The 8,669-nt window shown below is 32.8% G+C and overlaps 1 long non-coding RNA gene across 4 annotated transcripts in view; it reads left to right on the forward strand.

Moving 5' to 3' along the window:
• The window catches only part of LOC128240818 (uncharacterized), a 52,234-nt gene extending 46,311 nt beyond the window's left edge, over positions 1-5,923 (forward strand). The window contains exons 4-8 of one of the 4 annotated variants that reach the window (XR_008262314.1): positions 153-555; positions 897-968; positions 2,922-3,121; positions 3,689-3,757; positions 4,121-5,923. This is a non-coding gene — a long non-coding RNA (uncharacterized LOC128240818). Of the gene's footprint in view, positions 1-152; positions 969-2,921; positions 3,131-3,688; positions 3,758-4,120 lie in introns of all 4 variants that reach the window. The other 3 variants (XR_008262312.1, XR_008262311.1, XR_008262313.1) reach the window with 3 other exon arrangements.
• Positions 5,924-8,669: the final 2,746 nt, after the last annotated feature.

An 8,669-nucleotide genomic window follows, 5' to 3' on the forward strand; every position in this document is an offset into this window, starting at 1 on the left:
TGAAAAATGTGAATTGTGTAATATTTTATATATCACAACTGACTTTGAAATCATGAAATGTCATTATTTTTTAATGTTATATCTACCCAAATGAGTATGTTAACTTTTGATGCATTCTAAATGAATAGCAGTTAAATTATGATGCATTTCAGATGCTGTTAAAGACTATCATACAGTTGCATAAACTAGAGATCCCAGAACCATCAACAGAAGTCTTGAAACCCACTTATCATGGTAATTGGAGTGCTTATTAGTTCATAATCATTTATTTAAGCCTGATTATGTAAAAGCTAACAGGTTATTTAAAACACACTCTAGTCGGTTTCCTTGGTCAAACTCACCAGTACTGTAAATTATAAAAGTTTACAACTCCTGAAACATATGTTTGTGTACATAAGACATTTACTTTTATATCACATAATAACATTGTGATCATGGCAGATCTGTGCGTGGTATAGAATTTCGATGAATTTCAGATGGTATTAAAGTCGCACAGCTGCAGAAATTACAGAGATCCCAGAACCATCTGAAGATGCCCTCGGTGCATCAACAGAAGTCAGGCTTAATTGAACTTATTATCTGTAAACAGATACATACATTTTTCCGCTGCACCTAGACATGCATCGACATTGAAGTAGCTCATGATGGATGCTATAAGTTTGAAATGAATTGTGTGTGTGTTCAAGTTAAACCTCAGAGCGTTTGTTAACCTTGATTTATTGTTGCTCGAAATGACAACACTTGTTGATTAATATATTTAGATCTGATATGTTTGTTACATCATAATATATGTATCAAGTAAGTTAATAATTGCATGTGTTATGTTTGTATCTGAATTTGTGTGAAGCTTTCATAATATTGTGGCAGTGTACATTCAACTTAACTGTGTGTTTCAGATGCTGCAGGAAACAATGGTACAGTTGCCCAATCTACTGTCATCTCTGAACATGCTGAAGGTCTGCATCAAGGTAAATTGATATTTGTATGCTGCTAACATATGAAGACTTATCTTGTTTCGCATTAGAAGTGTTGACTTAAAAATAAGATATTTTAATAATCCAATAAGTTTAGGCATGCCTGGGCCTTAACTAGGGGTACGTATCTCTATTGGGATCCGCCCCCCCAGGGGTCACATAAAAAGCCCTGTTATACTCTAGAGCCTAGAGTCCATTTTGGCACTGTCTTGTTAAAATCTTGTCATAATGATTTTCTTGAAAAATTATAGGACAACTTTGATACTTGTTTTCCATAATTGTATTGATCTTGGGAATGACCATTGTTTTTAGACCACACAACTCAAATGCTATCATATTTGTTTCATAGCTGCACTCTCACAGATTTACCGTTTTTGCAACTTCTTTATTTTTTGTCTTGGAATGAGCAAATTTGTGCGTAAATATCTGCAATCCAGTGATAAAAGACTGCTGAAAAATGATCGAATCGCTGATTTTCATACTTACGTTCGAAAATTAATGTTTTATGGCTAAAATCGTTACTAACGGTTTAAGATAAATGCAAAAAAACATCAATTTTTTAACTTAAATATAAAAATCTGCGATCTAATTTTGTTAGCAGTCTTATGACTGGTTAACATGCATTTTGCACATAAATTGGCTTGTTTCAAGACAAAAAATAAAAAAAGTTGTCAAAACGTTCTGTGAGAGTGCAGCTTTAAAAGCTTTCAAAAGACAAGTTTCTATGTTTGTTTACTTCCCATAGTATGCCAAAAACTTGTTTAGATTTGTGCGTCACAGCCTTATTGATTCCGACTATCATCCTGATGAATCTTCTGACCACTCTTACATTGTACTGCTGCTATTCAACTATGTAGACGGAAGAAACAACACTGATTCCTACATGAATTTTAAACAGACTGAAAGCTCTGGAATAATACCAGTTTTGAACAATATGGATTCTGACCAAAATCTTGTGCGGGACACAGCTTCTGAATGCTCTGAAATAAATTTCAAGAATGTAGATGTGAGAAATGAAAACACTTTCATGTCAAACATAGATGGCAGGAACATCAGCGATATGTCAGTACAAAAATCCAACAATGAGGTAGTTAGACACTGGGATAAACTACATTTTTGTGTATACTGGGGGCAGAGCTCAACCAATACATGTATTTTGACTCATAATTTAGGACCACGAAATATTAAAGAAGGTGTTAAAAGATATCAGCACTGGAAATAGGGTCAGAGAAAAGGGAGCTGGAAATAATGAGACTAAGAAATGCAGGAGACTATCAGCACAACATGGGTGTTCTTAGCTCAGGAAAAGGCACATTAGTAACATATTCAAGACGAAATTATACAAAAGCAGATGATTATCTTCCATGTGAAGACTGTTTAGCGTTTTTCCTAAAAGGCATCTTATGGCGACAATAAATCATGTCCAATAAAACCTGAAACAACTAGGTTATGCATAGAACAGCTCAAGCAACATTATTGCTTCCGTCTTCATTGCACATTAGTGAAGACCTGAAAGACATGGTGATTATAAGAATGGCAAATGATGAAGTAACAATACGTATGAGAAATGACCTGATAATTGTTAAGATCGGAGAAATTATGTTTCAGAAACATGGACATAATTCCCATATGTCTTCTTTTATTAAAAATCTCATACTTGAACTCTTGATTCCTCCCATTGTATATCTACATGAAAATACCCATATTTCTGAAATCTATTTTCAGGAAATTACTAGAATTTGCAATGACATAATGCGATGATATTTGATCTAGCAAGCTATTACCGTAATATAACACTATTGTATATTGATAGATTGCATAGAGGTTAATGTTACTATGAAATATTAAAACTTCTACAACTGGTGTATGGATTCACATACTTTGCTACCATTGAGAATCTTGTTTTCGTCATATTGTTTTGAATGTTTTGGTTTATTGTGTTTTCAGAACTAAGCAGTGATGAGGAAGCTGAAGGTGATGACCAGAATTTGTACAGCAGATCAGCTTCAGATGGGACTGCTGTCACTATTTTTACAGGGCCTGTTCTTGTAATGCATACTTACACACGTAAAAGGTCAGCATTGGAGATAATCACACGTCATGGAAGATGCCAGCTCTCGAGGCAACGAATGAACGTAAATAATTTGGTACAGAAGGTATTTATTCTATCTTGTGTGATGATAACATCTAATGCAATTATTTGCCCAGTGTGCAAAATTTACTGATTAGTACAGCACCAGTGTATAGATGAATGTATATGTAATAGAAAATAAATTCTCAGTGAAATACAATCTGTTGGGTTTTACCATTTTCATCTGAGCCATGATTTGCATAGTCACATAGGTCATAATGTTAAATCTTTGATGCCTGGTGACTTATATATTTTTACTATATTTTGAAAGAGGTTTGTAATCTGATTAAGAAAATAGAAGTCAAATGGCTAAAATTACATATCTATGTATGTTTCTTGCATTGGATATTGCTACTCCAAATTTCTATTGTAGTCGAATAAGAAACAATCAATTTGCAACCTTTCAGTGACAAAATATTCACCTAGTATTACCTTTTATAGCAATGCGTCATACTAGGAAATACATTTTTAATTATACCAAATGTATATAAGTATATGGTCAAAAGGCATTTGAATTATGGTTGGATTACCTTAATATGAATGTTCTCAGCTCCCTTTTCATGAGTATTATAATCAATTTAAGATGGATGTCCAGGACCCAGTTCTGCCAGACCTGATACTGAAAGGAAATCACCCAATGGTCCAAAGCAAGGTGAGACAATTATATAACAGCTTAATCAGAGATTTTGATTTTATCTGCACTACGGTTGCTTCTATTGCTTAATCATATGTTTAGTAGCATTTTTGCCGCTTTTGTTATTGTGTTTACTTCACTTGTGAAATGGTGAGACCAATATTCACATAATCATTTAGAGTTTCAAACACTAGTTCCAATTTCCTCAAACCAGTTTGCACATATCTTCAAACTCTTCTGCTACCAATAAAAACATGCACATGCTCATAACATCTGTGGTTAGTAATATGATTGAACACTGTTCCCGATTTGGTGATTTATTCATATTTTATTTTATCTTTGTTATCTTTTGTCGAGCTTAAATCTTCACTTGCATTTCAGCCAGGAAGATTCAGCATTAAACAGAGGAGCAATTTAGGCCAACTCCTAAGAAAACTGTTTGAAGTGAACATTACTATGAGACGGGAACTGAAGATGATAGACTGTATTAATACAATCAAAAGCCACAAATGTTTGAATTCTCTGAAGTGGATTAAAAAAAAAAAAATCACGATTGGATGACGATAGAGAAATGCAAACAATAATAAGTGCTCAATGTGCTCGTACAGCTTGTACATAGTGTTACCGTGTTAAAAGTCTCTGTTAACGTCTCTAGTCTTTTGGTTAACAGTATATGAGGTTACAAGAAGTTGTTTTTTCTTCTTTTTTTTTTGCATTTATATCTTATGGTGGATTGCAATCGTCTGTATTTTGAAGAAAAAAACAGGGCTGGTGGGCAGTAAAAGTATATCGTATCATGTAAAAAATACACAGTAAATAATCTAAATTGATATTTTTTATCAATATTACATAAACCATTCCATTTGGTTCATATTTTAACACTTCATTTTATTTTTATAACTAAAATCAATATTTTGTTGTAGTTGCTGATTTAATTATAAACTAAAAAGTGTTTAGGCGGGGTGTTTCAAACGGGGGCGGACTGAGATGAGAATCTTAAATATGTTTTCTGCCGCCTAAGGCTTTATCCTTAGTATGTATCTTTTAGGACATCATGATGAAGACATCATTCCTATTTATTATTCATTATTCAAAATAGTTTAAATCATTTTTAGATTGCCAGTGGTTTTGAAGAGCATAATTTTAACAGCAAATGGAAACTCACGCACATTTCACACAAATAATTCCACATAAATGAGGTTGAGGGTTGCATACATGATCAAGCCTTCTTGGGCAAAAGTTATACTAACAAAATACAGAATTGTTTCAGTAAAGTATTATATTGTCTTGATTGATATATATATATATAATATTATAAGGGTATTTTAAGAGTTCATTTTTACCTGACAGTAATGGGCCTTGAAACTTCAAAAATTGCTTAAAAGACTTGTTTAAGTACTTTATTTTCACTTGTGGTGTATAATATTATCATCTAGGTAAATAAAACATATGTTTTTAATTGATTTTGCAGTTTTGACACCAATGAGCGCCCTGATTTTATATTTTGTCAAAACTAAGATTGGTTTTAAGGTCATGGGCATTGTAGGTGAAAAATAGAAGATATGCGCTGACATATGCTCAAACAACAATTTAACAAAATGCATGTACAACACTGAATTATGTAGATACAAAATTGTTAGTAGTGGTGACATTGTGACAATATGATTTTTGTCATTTACAGAGTTTGAGAGCTGCCAATTATTTTATTCAAACAGTAATTTCTCATTTGTATTTTATGAAGAAGTGTATTTTATACACATTATTTCTTTGTTTAATAGTATTTTCTCGCTTGTATTTCGTAACATATTCTTGACATGTAAAGATGGCAAAATGTTGTGCCCTTTTACAATTATTATGGTGATGTATGTGAGAGATGAACAATCAATTGAATATATTCACATAATTTCCCTCTGCATGTAACAAAAATGACTTGAAAATGGCTGTATATAAATTGAAATTTCCATAATTTATTAAAAATTGCATAACTATGGCAACTCGACTCACTCCCTGCTATATTTAAGGGTAGATCAAGAGGCAACCCCCTGGCATTATTCATTATTAAAATATTTAATTATACTCCTTATAGACTTCGATAATAGGCGAAGGGTAGCTCCACGGCGCTTTTGTTTATTTAATTATTTTTGGTCAGAAGCAAAATAATAGGTTATCATTCCCTTGCTTTTTTCAAATGAAATCATTAAAATGCATGTATAAATGTGAAATGAATTTGCCTTAAATAAATTTTAGGTACAAAAAGTTCCTGTGTCATTGTTTATGTTTAAACTTTCAACTACTTAACTCGTTTCTGTACTTATATGTACTTGTAAGTATTAATATACATGTATATGGATGAAGAAGTGTTAGCTATGCATATCTTAAATCTCAAATGCATTTGATATGAGTGCATTAATCAAAGACATCACTGCATTGTTCCCAGATTTGAAGGATTACTTTAGTTTATTTACTTATTCATTTAACAACGATTGTGAAACAAAGTTGTTACAACATTATATTTATCACTGTCGTTGGCAAGATGTTGCGTGAGAATTAGGTCTTGTGTTGGGGGAAACCAGAGTACCCGGAGGAAACCCACTTGTCCAGCTTCGTGACCACAAACCAAAGCCATATGCGTCCGAGAATCGAACCCAGGTCGCTTATGTGAGAAGTGAGTACACTAACTGAACAACCTTAAGAACTAAAGAATGCGCATTCTGACTGGCATGGTGACACCGACACTTTGAAAGTTACTTAAACAAATCACACACCATGAATGCATTTTTTCGCGTCAACGATTCTGAAAATAATGAAGTGGGTATTAAAAAAGCCCTGCACAATAATGTGTCAAAAGGCAGCATAGTGCTTGATCAAAGTCATTAATACCACACACAAAGTACACAGACGCAATATGTTATAGTTAGATGACATGGAGTAAAACCTTTATGATTAAGAATGGATTGATCAAGCACAGCGAGCATCTCCTTGCTCCTATTACGAATTACAAATGGAAGCCTAGTGGTTTGTTAAATAAATAAATAATAACAAGAATTAAGATAAGATGAAGAAGAAGAAAACAAAAGGCCCAAGTGGGATGGATTGGGGTTGGCTTTTGGGGTAGAACACTAGGTAAAATCTTCTTAGAGATTAAAACTTCATGATGAGTGCTAGTAAACTCGAGCATTTATGTCTGATTTAACACAAAGACATTTAACTCAGGTCAGTAACCAATTTCAACAGATCATCAACGTTATGAGTTAAAACAAGTATTCACTTATCATCAACATTATGAGGTAGTTGTGTGCAATATGCAAAAGAGGTGATGGCGGTCATATGTCATACCATATGATGTTGAACATTTGAAGAACAAAACTATTGATCTAATTCGAATTCTTGATAGCAATTCACAATATATGCCACCTTAACGGTATTAATTTGCAAGATAATTGCTCTCTTCTTTTCTTCAAGAGAAAGGGTAGGACCTCGGTACGTCGCTGTAGCTCCAAAGATCTTACAAGTATAGATAAACGTGTGTGTTTGTGTATGTGTGAAATGCGTGCATTCATGTGTGTGTGTGAGTGTTTCACCATACTGACAGAAAAAGCATATACATGTTACAGTGTTTAAAAATGAATGGGTTTGTGTATTTTTGTACTCTATGTGAAAAATGAATGAGAAAAAGGAATAAATTATCTTGAAGCACCTTTACTTTCTGTGGTATTTTGATTTAAACTAATATAAAAATAAGGTATGATACTCTTGAAGCCTCCGATATTAAATCACTATGCAAGTTAAACATATTTGAGCTTTAACTCCCTTTGCCCATTAGCTATTGGTACTTACAGTACTGTACATATATAATCTTTATATGAGCTAGTCTCTACATGAGAACATCTACATGATTGACATTATGTAATAATTTCATACATTTTTTTTCTGCCACATATACCTTTAAGTATTTACCCTTGATACCATACAGGAATTATATAATATAACATTTTATTTTTGTAGTATGGGACCTCTGGTCAAAAATATCATTATCAGAGAATTACACAATAGTGGTGGCAAGTTATGGATGTACAATAAATATAAAATGTAGATACATATTTAATATATATTCGTGTATTTGTCACCTATTGGTCACACATGTACTTATTTTGAATAGCAAAAGCCTCACAGATAAAGTTTGCAATATATATGACATTTTGTATATTGCAATCTGAAAACAATTATAGAACAAGTGAGGAGTTTTAATTCTGTTTTTAAGTTGCTTATGTATCATCATACAATGAACAAAGTAATTAAAAGTGATATTCGTATTTCTGTTGGACAGCTGTGCTGTTGTGATTTCTTTTTCATTTCACTTAGTCAAACAAGAATTATAGCTCTTGACATGGTACAAATGTTCTGGCAAATCCTTGTGTCGCCTGTACCTCCAAATTATTACACATACACATAAGAATATTGATCAACATGGGCAATTGTGCCTTGACATTTCGTTTAACTATAGTTATGGCACTTTACTTAGTACAAAGTGGTCTAAAAAACAGTTATATGTTGAGGTGGCGACTAGAAGTACTAATCAATCCTTCTATAGCTCTAGTTTCACTTGACAATATGCAAGTGAGACTTATTTTAACAATTAAATTTGGAAATGCAGGTAATGAATACATTTGGTAATAGTTGACATGAAGAAATATATTAATGATTAAGAATGGGCATATTTACCGTATCGAAAGAGCCCTTCTTAATCATTAAGATATTACTTTAGGTCATCTAATAGACTCTGAATACAACCTCATTAGACACATTGTAATTGCAAATTCTGACGCAGGTAATGCGTATCAGATAAGTGGCATTAGGCGGACTCTTAAACACCTGAAAAAAATGAAATCCTTAATGATTAAGCCTAGTTCTTAATGATTGCCTATCAGAA

Source organism: Mya arenaria, chromosome 7 (assembly GCF_026914265.1).
Source record: "Mya arenaria isolate MELC-2E11 chromosome 7, ASM2691426v1".
Classification (NCBI taxonomy): domain Eukaryota; kingdom Metazoa; phylum Mollusca; class Bivalvia; order Myida; family Myidae; genus Mya; species Mya arenaria.